A 17,611-nucleotide genomic window follows, 5' to 3' on the forward strand; every position below is an offset into this window, starting at 1 on the left:
CTGCAAGTATAGGTGTGCAGACTTAGCATACGGAAAATGTCCAGACGCGTGAAAGTAAGGAAGCATTTCTTTGACGCAGTTTAAATGAGCTTTCCAATCCCCCATACGTTCAGCTCTTAAAAACTCTTTAAGAATTGAAACCATATAAAAATATTGAATCCAAAGTTTCGCTGTTGGTCCTCGTTCCTCATAATCCTTAAGTTTTTGATTCAGTTTATTGAGTAAAGCTCCAGATATTTCATCATTTTCAATATCATTGTATGAAAAAAATTTATCTACTATATTTTCGATATTAATTATTAAATCAGCATCCATGATGTCATCGATTTCAACTTCTTTTAATATTATAATTGCTAAAGCAAGTTGAAGTAGTGTATGAGTGTATTATGACGCTCGCAATTTTTTGCATCGTTATATCTCAGAAGCGGTGGCTTTTAGGGAAAAAATTATTGATACCTTTTTTATAGGAAATTCCCTGATCTACAAATTATGTCTGGGGTAATTTTGCGATAAAACTTACCGTTTTCAAGAAAATCGCGAAAAACTAATTTTTTGGACCTTATTACCCCGCTAAATTTTTTTCCTTACATGGGATCGGTTGGGACTTTTAAGACAATGTTTATAATTATAATTTAAACAATTTTAAGAATTTTCAGTTTCCCCTGAATTTGTCGTGGGTTTACTGATTTTTTGGTCTAATTTGACCGGACTAAACACCACTAAAATTATATGTTATTCCTACCATTCGGCCGATTTATTTTCGTATTTACCTGTCGAATAATGAGGTAAATAGCAAAACTAAAATTTAAAAAACATAAAAAGATAGACGCCCAACGTGGGGCTCGAACCCACGACCCTGAGATTAAGAGTCTCATGCTCTACCGACTGAGCTAGCCGGGCCGGTATCATGGGCGTTCAAATTACTGACCAGTTGCTACTTTATTTATATCGCTGACGTCACATCTAAGGCGACCTTCACACTTGCGAGTTAAAAGACCTTGATATGTTTTTTATATAATTAAACATTAATACAATGTTCTTTGATGTTTGTTGAATCCAATTATAAAAGTACCTTAACTTCGTTCTGTGGAATAAATTATTTCGATAGTATTTATTATATACAAAATCGAATTCGAATTTATTTTAATATTCTGAAACGGGTTTAGAATGTTTACACGTTAGTGTTGATATTTATACGACGCCACCTAACTTTGAGTGTACTATGAAATTGTTTAAATATGTTTATTACCGTATTACGAAACACAAAATTATATGCCGCTTATAGTACGTTCGCATGTAAATTAAACAGTCATTCAAAGTTCCAGTTAACAGAAAAGTTGTTTAATTTACAATTTAAACAGAGACTTGATTAAAAACGTGCATATTACAGTTTTTCCCTCCCTAGGTATTAAATTGGCGTTTTTCATTTTATAATTGAAACTACTGTGTAGTTACATAAGTTTCTGGTGATGAATACGGTAGCATGATGTTGTAGTCTGTTGCTATCTTTTTGAATGAGGATAATCATTTTTCAAACAGGCCAGATAAAGAAATTTGGTCTGATACGTTTCTTAAAAGAAAAAAAAAGAGAATTACTTTAATTAAATTTCATCTACTGTCCTCGGCAAAAAGGCTCAAGTCTGACCGTAGTTTAACATTTATGTTATATCATGTTAAAACACATGCCAGTACCAGTCACGTTACAGAGAGAATCTAATAGAGTAGCCAAGCTTGAAGCAAGCTGGGCAGCCAACTGACAGTTGAAGCCCGGATGCAAAATGCCGCGTCTATTATGTATGAACTAATTAAAATTACACTGAACAAGCCTCAACCTTTATCAGACTTACCTACTGGTTTAAATATTTTCTCCGTGCAGAATACCACAATGCATTCGGTTTCTTGTTATGAATCGTTGCTTGCAAATGTCCATTGGCTTCCCCAGCTTCAGCCCCACTTCACAGGGCTCTTTCTGGGTGGTTGAAAAAATAGCCATTCTAACCTAACCTACCCATTTCGAACAGCCTGACAGTTTGGACTGCATCAATACATCTACTTCGTGTAATATTTGGTTTTAACTTACTTGATATTAATCCAATGATTTCATTACAGATATATTTAACTATATAGACTGACAGTTATATAACTTAATGTAAAAGATACACCTTAATTTCATGATATGCATTCTGATGGAATTTGTCCGTGAATCCGACGAAACACCGCTACTATCGGGTCTAAGAAAATTAAATCAAGCTTCAATAGCTCTTAGTAATCGAGGTCTCTCTCAAACAAGCTAAAACAAATTTAAATTAAAGATAGTTTCCAACTTGTTAAGAAACTTTGTAATTATCTTATTGACGATTGTTTACTTTAGAGATTGCAGTTTCAAGTGTAAAGTTCTTGACTACACGAGATTTCAGCAAATAGACCGTCTTTTGATTAAAGATTAAGTTTAGGTTTACTTGAATATTGGTTTATTTAGTTTACTTATCAAGCAAATAATCAGTTTTCTAAGAATAATAGAATTTTAAACGTAGTTTCCGATCTAAGCCATTGTTATCTGCGACGATACAATAAGTTTAATGCAAGATTATCTTAATTTCCTCATCATTCTTCATTACCATAGTACAAGCTCTGCTTAGTTTGAATCAATTGACCGCGTGTGAGTTGTCCAATAATATTATTTATTTATTTATTTTATTTATACATAAGTAATCAGAAAAATGAAACAAAAATACAACAAAAGCTGGAAGTTGCGAACTAAGCGCGTTGTAGATGTAACGTAAGTTATTAGCCGCGGGTGAGTTGCGTTAAAACATTATTAATGGTTACTGTCTATTTCTATAATTAGTTCCGAAATTAATATACCACTATAAGTACAGCTCGTTTATGATCTTTCATTCTTAGTTTCTATCTGCTTTTTGAAAAGTTTTGTTTCGTTATTCATATCTTTATTTCTGTATTTTGCTTCTTTGGATTTTAAGTTTGTGAAAATATATTTGCCAAATGGGTTCAGCTTTCATTTAATTTTGATCTATTGCTGATTGAAAATGTACTGTCAGCTCCTCAATTCGATTCTATTTATATTTAAAAGGGCGTGTTTCCCTTGTAAAATAGCTTTGTATGCATTAATAATGCGGTTATAATGGTTTTGTGAAACAAATACAGTGACATATTGATTAAAAGCAGTTTTTTTAAGCATAAATATTTTCATCGATGAATTCTTCAAAATAATAGTAGCAATCCAACACTATTAGCAAAATACAAGCACAATACAACAAACTCAGTATTTACTCGACCAAATATTAAACGCTAGCGACAATAAAAGCTATAATCGTAGCAGTGTGATGTTGAAATTTATCATTTCAAATACAAAAATTAATTATACAATATCAAGACATTATATTTATATTTGTGTACTGGTCACACTGACCTAAGCAATCATTATAAAAGTAACGTTCTTTTAGAGTTACGCTCTCTGTTCGACACATGCTTTGCTAGGAAACAGATCTATATACTTCCAAGTGTTGTAAAGAACAAATATAAAGAGTTTGGTCGAATATGAACTTTTGCATTTCATTTTAGCACATACACAACCTTATTTCTAACAGGTTATGGGCTCAGACATTCTTAATAAGTACTGTGCTATGTAGGTAGTTGTTGAAAAATATTGTTCGTCCGTTATGAAAAATTTAAATATCAAACGCAACATCAAATATTTTAACGGTGAAAAATATAGTGTGTGTGAAGATTTGAGTTTGAAAACGGACGTTATTAATGGTGTCGACGAAGTATCTCAAACACGAGATATGATATTTGGCTGATTCGTTTCTCGATGTCGCGAAAGAAGATTCGAGAAATATTAAATAGTTTGGATGTATTTTACGAATAAGAATTTAGAAATACGTTGATCATTGGAAGAAACTGATAGATATTGGATCACAAAGTTAAAATTAACGAACAGCTGGCAGTGGAAGCGTTCGGGTTTGCCTTCATGGTCGGAAGATATCAAGGTGGCGCTGAGGGAAACAATAACTTTCCTTCTTGATTCTGGAGCAACGGATCACGTAATTTAAAGGAAAGATCTTTTCAATAATTGTGATTTAAATGTTCGGTTAAAATTTTCAAATTGCTAATCAGGTTGAATTTGTTTCAGCTACAAAGGGCACACTAAAAGTCATCAGCAACACTATTAATGAAGGTGTTTTGGAGGATGTCTTGTTTTGCTTTGAAGCGAAATATAACCTGATGGCGGTAACGAAAATGCAAAATGCAACGGGACGACGATCACATTCTACTATCGTGGGATCAGAACAGTAAGGATGGTAAATCCTGATGCAAGGTATGACGATTAATAATTTAAACGTCTGGTTATTTCAAGGTTAGAATTAATCTGCCAATTACAAAAATAAGTAAAAATGTTAAAGGTAATTATGGTTTGTGTGTCTAACATCTGACGCACATTTGTCTTCTTCTTTTCATATTGTATGATTAGTGATCAACCTAGTGTCAAAGTTGTTCAAGCCGTCCGAGGGCTTCTGACGTGGCTTAACAACTGTTATCTTAGTAGACAACCGCGACCGATTTCTTGCGTGCTCTCCGAAGCACGGAGACGCCCAATTACCACTATGCGGTTACCCATCTATGGTATGACCGCACCAAGGCTCGCTTAACCCACGGATCGTTTACCGATCGGTGAGTGCAACTGGCTGTGGGCGCCTCAAATACGCCAATAGTAACAAAAGGTTCTAGAATTAAAAAGGAAAATTAACATATGAATAACGACGGTAATTTGTTGGTTTCGCCTGATGATAAATTGTGCAAATCATGCATAAAAGGGAAATAATTATAAATAATATAAATAAATATTAATTATATAAAATTGTGTTTAGCGATCTATTTGTTGTTCATACTGATGTGTATGAGACAGTCAATCCTTCTACAATTGATAGTAAAAATTATTACGTTAGTTTGTCATTCAAAATCATTAAAACTAATTTTGATAAAAATCGTACAAAGGTATTCTGGCAGGGTATGTACCCAATGGCTAAAAGTATGGAACAAAATGCGAATATGAAGACATAAGATATGTCATTGTATCTAAGTGAGGTTGATTTTCTGGAGTCGAGACTAGACTTACCAAATTAATAAAATGGAACAAAGAAGTTTCATGTTAATACTAATGGTAACGTGATGTTGAAATCAGTGTCAATAAAGCCTCGATGTTTTGACAGTCCTGAAATCTGATGATTCTAAAACTATGGAAACCAAATACAGTAGGCAAAAGCTGGATGGTTCAGAAATAGTTGAATCAAAATCAGACGTTTCTAAATCAGATAGTATGAAATCTGATGATTCTAAAACTATGGAAACTAAATCCAGTGGTCAAAAGCTGGATGGTTCAGAAATAGTTGAATCGAAATTAGTTGTATCGTATTCAGATAGTATGAAATCTGATGATTCTAAAACTAAGAAACCAAATACAGTAGTCAAAAGCTGGATGGTTCAGAAATAATTAAATCAGATAGTTCAATACTGATGTATTGGTTGCTTCTCGTAAAAATCGCAAGTTAAGTGATTATAGTAACATACTGTAGCACAATGTTAAAAGCCAGAGCCAATTTAAAAAAAACAGTATTCTATTGATAAAAATATTTATCAATCTTGTCAGTTTAGAGTGATAAGCTTAAGGGTTGTCCCCCTGTATCCTTATTAATAGGGAATGAGCTGATGTTTTAATATGAGTATTGAAGCAATTGGTTGCAATGTTCCTAATTCTTAATGAATTATATGAAATTAAATATCGAGATGATAGAACTCGGTAGGTAAATGCAATTAAGGATCAATTACATTAACTTCTAACTGATGAAACATGGACATTAGGTTCTAAAACTAATGACAAGAATATAGTCGTTTGTGATGAATTTTTAATATTCATAACGAGTTTGGTAATCCAATAAAATACAAGGCTCTTCTTGTGGCCGGAGGCTTTAGTCAGGAACATTTAAGTTTACAATAAAACTGTTTCTCCTGGTGTTTTTATATCTGGTTTCCAGTTTATTGTCTGTTATTCAGATATTAAATTTATAATGTTATAAAGAAATGTAGGTCTCAAGGAAGGCCTGCAACTAGATGATCGGACGACATTGTTAAATGTGTAGGGCCGAAATGGATGAGACAAGCGGAGGACCGTATAAAGTGGCGTGCTGAGGGGGAGGCCTATACTCAACAGTGGGTGGATACGGGCTGATTAGATAGATAGATAGAGAAATGAATGATCTTAAAGAAAAATGATTTGTAAATTCATTTTAATGGATGTATTCATATTCATATTTTATATAAAGGTGGTATAAATGAAAATGACCATGTAAAGTTTTTTAAGGATCGTGCCAAGTGGCGTTCTCTACTCTCTGCCTATCCCTATGGGAAAGTGTTAGTGTATGTACGTATAGTGATAATAATGTCCTGGTGTATTCTAACTGTCATACAATAGTTAATCTCAAAGATTATATTTTGAGTATACTTAAAATGATAGATTTTGGGCATTCAAATTGCTAGATAATACCAAAATAGCTTTGGGTCAAAGTGCGTACGTAATACAGGATGAGATAAATATAATTTGTCTATCTGTAATCCTGTTAGTAAACCTTTAGAACTTAAACCTTTATGAAGCTTTTAACAAAGGCGTTGAGTAAGATTCGCTTTGTAGAAATCTCACAGGTTGTTTGATGTACATTATATTGTTCTGTACTTGTCTAGACTTTAAGTATAATTGTTAATATTGAAAGCAATATAAATAACACAAGTAAAGAATTATGGAAATGTGTTATTTGTCCTTAGATATTTGAAAGGCACTATATAAGTAAAATAAACTTATACTATGTGTGATAATTGTGATACTATTTTAAGTATATTCAATATAGATAATAAGTGTATTCAAATTGAGGTGGTAATGATGTAAAGGATTGTAAAAGCAACACGGGTTATTTATTGAAATTATTGAATAGCTGTACAATAATCTGGAATAGGATACAGAAATTATCTGTAGCAGCTTCTTTAACTCTGTTTAAAACTGTAAAAGAGGCAAATGGCTAAAGTTTCTAGCAATAAGTGTCTAGATTAATATTGTCAGTTAAATTCAAATTTTTGAGACAATAATTATTGCAGAATTATTATTAAGTGTAGTGAAAAACCCGAATAGTCACATAAGACCGAAACACATTGTCATCAAGTACCACTTTCTTAGAGAACAAATTGTAAACAATGTATATAATAAATTGTTGTAAGCAAATAGTCGATATGTTAATAAAGGCGCTAACGAGTGTCATGTGTAAACAGTTAACGATATGCTTGTTGTATGCTTATATTGAATAATTGTTCTATTTGTTTTATGTTTATTGTTAAATAACTTTTAAGTTATCTTATAAGTTAAGTGGTCTGATTAGGTTTTTCTGGGTTTTCCCTAATCCTCGCAACAAATGTTGGACCATGTGATGTAATTCTCCCAGAAAACACTTGGAAGTTATATATGTTCTGATGATATAGGTAAACCTATTGTAATAATGAGTAAGCTAAGATATTGAAATTTTTCATCGTGCTTTGGAATGATTGAGAATTAATTTTTGAGGGGGCGTGTTGAAATTTATCATTTCAAATACAAAAATTAATTATACAATATCAAGACATTATATTTATATTTGTGTACTGGTCACACTGACCTAAGCAATCATTATAAAAGTAACGTTCTTTTAGAGTTACGCTCTCTGTTCGACACATGCTTTGCTAGGAAACAGATCTATATACTTCCAAGTGTTGTAAAGAACAAATATAAAGAGTTTGGTCGAATATGAACTTTTGCATTTCATTTTAGCACATCCACAACCTTATTTCTAACATGTGAGGCTTTACATCGTTCATTCCCTTTATTTACTCGTTTTCATCAAATTGAATTTCTCATAGAACCGCAGCTGTCCTTCGTAGTGTAGAATGAAGAGAATACGAGGAATTCTTCATTGTACGATCATTATTGTGACGATATTTCTTATTTGTTTTAAAAAGGTTTATTTCTGTTGGGGTCTTTTATAAATTGATTTATACGTAATATATTAATGCAACGGGTCTTAAACGCGATTGAAAATTAAAGGTTTGGATACCTTATTTGTTCACCCGACGTTTATAAAATATGCTATATGATTTATACGAATAAAAGTTTTAAAGTCTAGTAACTTGCAAGTAATTACAGGATTTATTAAGAAGAATTGGTAGTTTACTTTAAACGACATAAGAGAGGTTTTAGCAAAGGCATTAAGATCGTTGATCACACCATAAAAAGTTTTTTTGGCTTTTACTATTACATCGATATTAATGCTTCAAACTAATATCTATAGTCTATTTTTGTAAACTTACAAATACTGATTTTATTCTCTTTAACAATAAGGTGAAACATCGACACTTCTCATCGCAAACTAATCGAGGAAACTCACGTGACCTTTCTCCGTTTCTTTGTCTAAAAGATCTTATCTTTCAAACATTCCACAAATATTCCGTGACCTTTTCAATTCATCCAATAACCACCCCTTAAGGTCAAGTTCAAGGTCATTTCAAGGTCAGTTCCGCGTTTCAGTTTTACGACTATTTTGTTTATAAAACGTTCAAATAGATTAGATTGGAGGAGTTCCCATAAAAAGACTATAAAGTCTATTATAGTGGTTGAGATAAAGACTGAACGCTCGTACTTAAAGGAATGGCTTGTAAAATTTACAAGTACGATGGATAAAGGCTCTGCCACATTTAAGGATTCAATTAAATGAGTATTTTTGAAAAGGGCTTAAGTTTTATGTATAATTGTAACGTGACTTATGTAGGTACCTTTTTCAAATAGGAAAATTGTTGTGTATCGTGCAAGTCTGAATTGTTTGAGTTTTTATTGATCGGTGTGTAGTTTTCGTAAACATACTGCGTGTTGTGTTGGAAAATAAAATAAAGGTTTCCAAAAAATCTTGCAAATTCTGAACGCAAAATGTATGCTTGAATGGAACACGTCATCTTAAAATATTGTATCAATTAAATATTTCTTTAATTTGTTTCTTGAATAAAATGCAACACAATATTTCTTTGAAAGCGACAAACAAAACAAACAAACACAGTCAATATTCAGTTCAATAGTAAATAAAATACAAAAGTACTTTCTGTACAAACCTTTAGAACGGAACAGGCTTTAAAAATTCAGCCGACTTTTTTAGTCGAGTCAATTTAAGTTAAAAGAGTTTCTTGTTTAAAGAGCAACTGTCGTCTGAAATCTACCACTGAAGTAATACGGGTTTTTTGTGCGTTCTCTTTCGTTCTATTTTGGAGAGAAAATTGTGCTTTTGCTTTTAGAAAAGCTGAGTTCTTGCCGTGGATTGGTATTTTTATATAACTACTTAGATTTCGTGAATGATGTTAGTTATTATGTTAGTATTAATAATCATGATATTTGAAAGTTTGTTAATGTCTAAATTTACAAAACATGTTTTAAAAAGTGAATTTGTTTTATATTTTTTTGGTCGCTATTAAAATACTAGTTTGCCTTATGAAATAGAAAAATGTGGGAATGTACCGAGTGTACCCAATGCTTAGATAACAGACAAATTGAATATGAGGTCAGACCTTAAGGCATTCTTTTCTATAAGAGCTGTAAAATTAAGTTAATACCTGCAAAAAACAAAAACATGTTTAAAAAAATATACATTTTCTTTACAATAACCTATCAACAATGAAGAATAAAGTCCTTTCTATAAACCTAAAGGGAATTTACAATAACGTTATGAAAATCCAATTATATTGACAAATTAAATTGTTCTGTTCAACGCTTTGAGCAGTTTGAACACAAAGAGTGACGAAAGAAAATTGAATATTAATTAATAAGGGATGGAGAATATTTGGGGAAAACCTGCATCGATTGTATTTTGTATGGTTCTTTAAAAAGATATGTTTTTTCAGATTTGATTTGACTGCTTCTGTGGTTTCAGCGTTAGCGCATTTTACCGCTGATCACGAGGTTCTGGTTCCGATTTCCGAATTGTTGTTCCGAGAATGTTAAAATTTACATTATGTCCAAGTTTTCGTCTTTCACAGCTTCAGAAATATTCTTAACAGTGATTAGAAGTTTGGTAATGTGACCGGTAGGTATAATATAGTAATTGATTTACCCCCTTATTATACGATACTACAATGTACATGGCGACATTCGGTTATATTTCATTCATCTCTGTCTACACCTTACAACAGGCACGATGTTAAAAATACATAAATTGTTATCATTTAATACAAAAGAAAATATTTGAAAATAATAATATAACCAAAAAAGCTCGAATATTTGCAATGTTGAAAGCGTACTCCGGTCGTTATATCAAAGTTTTTGCAATTAAAACAGGAGACGAGTGCTCAAAGAGATTTACAAACAGCATGCTGAAATACGGCGCTGTTTTCCAAATACAGAGCTTAACTTTTGAAAGTAAATATTTTTTGGATACCTACTGCATTTTACTTTCCTGGTTGATATTTAAGTTTTTATTTATTGCAAAACGCATTTACAATTCATTTTATTACAAACTAGCTGACCCGCGCAACTTCGCTTGCGTCACATAAGAGAATCATAATTTTCCCCGTTTTTGTAACATTTTTCACTGTTACTCTGCTCCTATTAGTCGTAGCGTGATGATATATAGCCTATAGCCTTCCTCCATAAATGGGCTATCTAACACTGAAAGAATTTTTCAAATCGGACCAGTAGTTCCCGAGATTAGCGCGTTCAAACAAACAAACAAACAAACTCTTCAGCTTTATAATATTAGTATAGATACAATGAGAACTGGAAAGTTATGTTTTTCATATCGTACGGTTTGTGTAAAGTGATTTTAGATAAAAATTAAAATTGGCTAAATATTCTTTAGCTAGCTATATTTTCGAAAATAAAAAATAAAGCAATCGAAAATCTTGTTACTGCAAAAAGTCTTAAGATCTGTACCGTACCTACATAAAGAAAAGGCTGGCTTATTGACTGATTGACTATTATGTGAAAGTACGACCAAAACCATTGGACTTTTTGTGCAAAGGTTTTATGAATAGGGTTTTTTGGCACTGAAAAAGGATTAAGTCGCTGAAAGAGGTTTTCCATACAACTTCCAGATGGATGGAGCCGTGGGTAAAAGCTTATAATCTATACTATACAGGCTGGAAAAAATATGGAACTCGTAGAAAAACTGCTTCAAATATTGAAGGTGCTCTTTTTCACTAAAGACAAGTTTTATAAAGATTTTTTTTTAATTTGATACATAAAAAATAACTCGGAGTCGACTTCTCTAAAATTTAATAATTATCGCAAATAATTCTTACGTATCACGCTAGGGGCGTTGATTAGATTTTCATTAAACTATTTCGATTATCCTTAGTCGGTAGTGGTAGACAAACTCTTCGCAAATAGCAAGAGAAGTCACAGGTAACATTAAATATTATTATATAACTTCAGACTTCAGCTTTAATATTATTTACTTGTCTCTCAGTCTACTCACAAAAGCCTATGTTTATATTCTCGGAAGGTTCGTATAAAACCTTTATAAAGTAGGTAAATGTTATACCTATTTGAGTTCAAGGAAAGGTTATCTGTCTCTCTGTTATGTTTTCATGTAGCTTTTGTGGTTGTTCCACGTATTATGTACGAAGATTTTGCGTTCATTCATTAAATTATACATACATAGCGTGTTCTACTAGAAGGTAGAGGCAGAAGAGTATGAAATGCACCCGCGTTTTGCCGTTTTATAATGTAAGTCTCTCGTACATATTATATGAATTAGGGGGCAAGCCTATTGCCATTAACCGTGCGCGGTATAAAATCACGCATTATAAAAATAATAATCTAATAAATATTAATTAGAATACGACCAACGGCACTTTTTCACGTTATCTAAAACAAGCAAACATCATTAAATACTTTTTGGATCTCTAATCGATACTCTCACCGCGTACTTACATTAAATTTCTGTCAAAAGAACCCAAGTTTATTTGAACAACACTTAATTTTCCACATTTAAATCAACCAATTTCACTCAAAAATGAGCCGAGTCCTTCGCAAATATCTCTTGAAACTCGAGGTAAGTATGTGAAGTTGGTAATTGGTGGCTACCGCTCTTTATTCTTGACTTTAAAAACGTGGTTTTCGTTCGCATGTTTTAAATTACTTTGAGTTTAAATTTAATTAATTTTATAAAATAAAGAAATAACGTTTTTGTTATCCCCAGTTATGTAATAAAATAATATTTTTAGTACAATGTGAAACTTGACAATTTTGCAGAAAAAAAAAACTGCAAGCTTAACTTGTTTAAGTTACCTGACACTTTAATGATAAAATATTGGCTTTAGCTGTAATTTCTCGTCTTTCCGAAAAATTATAAGTGTCCAATAAAGTTCAACGATTCCGAAAAACACTCCATACATAACCACAAACTTAACTTCATACTAAAACTTACTTTTCAAGGAAACCTGTCAGAAAGTCCAGAAATGTAACAGCATAAAATTATTTACATCCTAAAATACATCCCTATTTCGATCTGATCTTACATCATCAGTTATTGTTTCCAACACGGAAAGCAACCATTGAGAACGGGTGGTCTAGATTCTCAATATTCTAACAAACGTCCTTGCAACTATGTAGTAAAATAAAAACATTTGTAAATGCTTTTGAAAGTTGGCAACACGCCATTCGCACTCATGGTGTTATTATGGTAACAGATTCAAGTAGTTTCTTTCATGTTTCAATATTGTGTCTGTGACTTAAATAGATTTTAGGACTTGGGATAGGGTGAAATCATCGTTTTAACTATTTAAGAACGCTTCCTACATTTGAAATGAATAATAGCAATCGAATACTTAATAAATAAAAGACAGAATATTACTACCTGAAGACAGACTTGGTATTGGTACTTAGCGTACCAAAGTTACAGTGAAAAATAAATAAAGTTCATCCCTAAAATTACACTGGGTTTCTGAAATCCGATATCAACATGGAACAGACACTTATATAGTCCAAAATAATAAGATATATAATAGAATAACTAAGATGTGCTTTACATGGTCGTACACATAGGATTGATTTGTTTAAGTAATTAAGTACCGACTTGTAATGACTTTGGTATTAATAAATATAGCAGTATTTAATATAAAACACTCATTAAAAACTTCAATTTATATTCTGCTTCGCATCATCAATAAACCATTTACAAAATTCAATAAGCGCCTACCAATACTGTAACAATTACCAACTTTCAACTTATTGCTATGATAAAATTGAAAGGCGCTCGGAATTAATTTCTCGTTAGCAATGTTGACTATTAACTGAGTAAAACTTCAAACATCCCGACTAGTAGCTAACTAAAACTGGGACGACTTTCTAAAGTTACTTATTGCTTTTTACCGAAGCGAATAAGTGAAGCCACTTACTAAGCCGTTGTCGAAACAAAAGCAAAAAGCTTTTCAAGTAATAGATGCTTGCGTTCAATGTGGAAAAGCCTATTGAAGAATAATAGTTAGTGGTACTGTACAATAACGGAGTTTACGTAGAAATGTTTTTATTCATTCTTAAAGTAATTGTTTTCAGGTGAAATGTTAATTGTTAAGAGCTTTATTGTTTTTTGTTTGCTAATGAGAATATTAGAACGATTTGTAAAAGTTATTTTGAAAGAAAGTTAAGTTATTCAGTTTAAGAGAATTCCTAAATTCATCTTCATTCTTCAATCATATGTCATCAATTCATATATTTTATAGTTCGTGAGAGTTTTAAATTAGTTAAAATGGTAATGAACTAAAACTTAAGATTATTAATCCCTCTACTATCGCGTTATTGCGATGTCTGTTTTAATATCAGGCAGTTTTTGCCGTTAGTTAGTAATAGGCAAAGATATTTTGAAACTTTGGCACCATAACACCATATTATATTTTTCGCATCGCTCAATCTTGTCTATATGCTATAAACGTACTGAAGGATTCAAGGTAGACTTTATCCGAACAATATCGACTTCATCTCACACACACATTCACATAACTCCACATACACATACCCACACAAACAAGCTGTTAAATAAATCAAGCACTTTAGTAATACATTTAAATTCTGATGCTGACACGTGATGTCGGCTTCCGATGGGTTTACTAAGAAGTTTCTTCATAGGTGGTCTGGCTCTGAGCTAATAATATATCGTACTAGGAATGTCTGGATATGACGAGTTATTCCATTAATATTTGCTAATATTACAGGATGTATTAAAGGAGTAGTTTAATAATTATTGTACGTTTTGATGACGTCCGTGGTGTTATAGCCGAGGTTATGGTACGGTAGTGAGGTAGGTGTTGGTTGCTTATATTCACCACCAAACACAATGTCTATAAAATAACTATAGGGTCCTATCATTTAAAAAATATATGCATATATTTGAATATTACGCTAAAAAGTTATTTAAACAGTTTTACACTTGGTTTATTTAGTCCTATTAAGCAGCGAATATTTGGGATTTAAGATAATTTGAAAAAAAATCGATAACTTGTCGGTTGATTTGATAGTTTTTAGTAAGTCTAGCTGAATCTAGCCTTGTACACATAACACAACGGGCCCTAAGCGCAATTGAAAATTACAGTTTAGGATAACTTATTTCTTTTTCGATTTATAGTTAACATATTTCATCTAGGACCACTGAATCTCTTATAATATACGGTATAAAAATAATACATTTTAGTCAAGGCTATATTATTTATGAACGAACGCTCCTCAAACAGAACGACCTTGCTGTCCAAACAAAGATAAGAGCCATCTAATAAATTGAGACAAACCGTCTAAGGACCAACTCTTTATCTAGTATTATATCCACAAATAAACTTGTCTTTAAAAATTTGAATCTAAGAACCACAACTTTTGAAATCATTTTGGTTTAGTCAAGCATTATTCAGGTAGCTATTTTCAATTTCAAATCGAATTAATAGGGTGTTTGGTACAATGTATCCCTTCGCAAGAAGGTAATATCTTGTTTACTGATAAAATCTATTATAATGCATTTAGCAAAAACATAGCCAATTTTAAAGGGTGTTAAGCAATGTTGGCTAAGATTATAATGTAATTTATAATAACTTTGTTTTTTTTTTTAATTTGTCGGATCTTTCCCTCTCGTTGACCAAAACCTGGTCGATATAATGACCTAACAGAAAAATAAAATCTTCGAAATTTACTATAAGTACTTAGCTTTTTATTTGTGAAACATAGGTAAGTCATTTAAGTTAACTTATTACAATGTATCTATTTGTATCACTATGTTCTTCCAATACAATTACTGTACATTCTGTAAAAACAATTAAGTAATTAAACTGAATGGTTTCATATACTGTGTCAGAATCTCTATACAAACGATATACGTATGAAGACGAACAGTATGAGATGTTCTCACAATGTGCAATAGTGCGTACGTAAGGTGAACAGTCACTCGGATAAACAGAGGCGGGGTGATCGACCGATGTGCATCGTTGTCTACGATGTAAACACCATGCTGACACGGATTATGGGATAAGATTTTGATGTTATTTCTAGATTTTTATTAATGCAATCTTTTTATGTGAACATTTTGCAAACGGTAATGAATTTATGCGTTTCGGCTTGGAGATCATTCAGTCCAGCAGCCCTTTATGTTTAACAATCTCTACAAAACTCTATAAGTTCTTTTAGAATCATATGGCACACGTTTGTAGAATATTATGCAACTTATTTAGTCAGGCATATATACTCTGAGGCCAAATGTGCCACAACCAACTTCTGACAAGTCCCTATAATATTATGTCGGGAAATTCATATCAATTCCGTTCTAATTTTTAATTTATCTGAAACATAAGACACATCCAGAAGAAGTGAAGATAGTTACGGTTATAAACTTGTAGCGCTGCTATAGTTGGATTGGTTTACCTAGACTTTATTTTGATATAGAACTATTACTTTTCCTGATTAAATATAAGTAATGATTTTCAGAACAAGAATAATGAATTAATAGGAGACAATATGTACCAAATGACAATATATAACAATATGTATGTACCAAACACATATCGTCCTAGATCTAGCTCATTCCTCTATTCACATTATAATAAACGTATATTTACCTTTTATTGCCAAAAGGGAATGTTTTGCGCCAACATCACTCGGCACGTACATTACACGTGGTATTCTATTGAGATAATTAGAAGGTATAATAGTATTTGTTCTTCCCTTTTGTCTTGCGTTATTTAGTAATATTGATGTATTATAATTATAATTGTGGGTAGTTCTGTTCTTATGTAGTTAATTAATTTGTGTATCTGCCGCAGAAATATATTTTTGATAAAAGGGAAAATTGAATTTAAGAAAAGTTATAAAATATGGAACAAGAACGAATTTTATTTATAATTTCTGAAACCAATTTGGTACAGCCCTTTCACAATAAAACATACTCAACATCACGCCTTTTATACCCGAAGGTGTTTTCAGAGGTGTTCGATTAAAGTAATGAAGTACATCCGCGTTTTTTCATCACAATAATCACCATAATGATAAAAAAACAAAAACAAGTTTTCACATTCATCATACCACTATCAATTATTTTAACTATTAACCTTTATCAACACGAAAACAAGTAACAAAATCCTAATCAATTTTCCTTTATATAGCCCAATATGGTCGCCCTACATAAAGCCATTGATGGTCGGGCGCACGCGCGCATTGTATGGTAATTGCGCGTGCGTCGTTAGCGCGGAAGGAGCGATTGTTTTAGTAATACAACTGTGATATTAGCCGCGGATCACTTGGACGTGTCACTATGTGGATCTATGGGGCGATGGATTTGTGCGGATTATGTGTTATAGAAATTAGTATAGACTTGCATCTATTCCCCAACCCGCACTTGGCGAGCGTGGTGGACTCAAGGTCTAACCCCTCCCTCGTTACGGGAGGAGACCCTTGCCCAGCAGTGGGACATTAATGGGTTAAATTTATTTATAATTTTATTTTTGCATCTATTGGAAATTGTGTCCTGTTTGTGATTTATGATAAGGATAAGGAATAGGGTGAAGAAGTTTTAATGTGTCACAGAGTTACTAATGCCCGGTTTCTGAGTATATTTAACGGTAGTTTATCTATTGAATAGCATTTTTTATATGAGTTTAAACGCTATTTAATAAACTACTGCTAAATGTAACTCAGAAACTGGGTGTAAGTCTATGTCCAGATACATAGGGTTCAGGAGTTATCTTCTTTGTAGCGATTTTTTGTTCAGGTGGTAGAGAAGAAGAAGAGAAGAGAACAAGAAACTTTTAGATACTTTTTATCGACACAATTTTTTTTATAACAATTTGGAAGTTTTTAGGTCGTATAAAAATATTAAAACATTTTCTTTTATTTAGAAACATTCCCGTAGGAATGAGAGTACGTAAAACTTAACGCCTACACTTAACCTACCGTAACAATTTTTATCAGATGCAACGTGACAAAATGCAAGTAATAGAGGGCAATGAACTTCATGATTTTTGTTTCTACTGATAAGGGCTTACCAACGTAAGGGCATAGGACATT

At 32.2% G+C, this 17,611-nt stretch overlaps 1 protein-coding gene and 1 non-coding gene across 3 annotated transcripts in view; one reads left to right on the top strand and one right to left on the bottom strand.

The window, feature by feature from the left end:
* The window catches only part of cv-c (RhoGTPase activating protein), a 298,529-nt gene that overhangs the window by 1,241 nt on the left and 279,677 nt on the right, over window positions 1–17,611 (top strand). The gene's annotated exons all lie outside the window — the stretch shown is intronic.
* TRNAK-CUU (transfer RNA lysine (anticodon CUU)) lies at window positions 828–900 on the bottom strand. The gene has a single exon. It is a non-coding gene; the product is annotated as a tRNA-Lys (tRNA).

The sequence above is a fragment of the Anticarsia gemmatalis genome, chromosome 21 (assembly GCF_050436995.1).
Source record: "Anticarsia gemmatalis isolate Benzon Research Colony breed Stoneville strain chromosome 21, ilAntGemm2 primary, whole genome shotgun sequence".
Classification (NCBI taxonomy): domain Eukaryota; kingdom Metazoa; phylum Arthropoda; class Insecta; order Lepidoptera; family Erebidae; genus Anticarsia; species Anticarsia gemmatalis.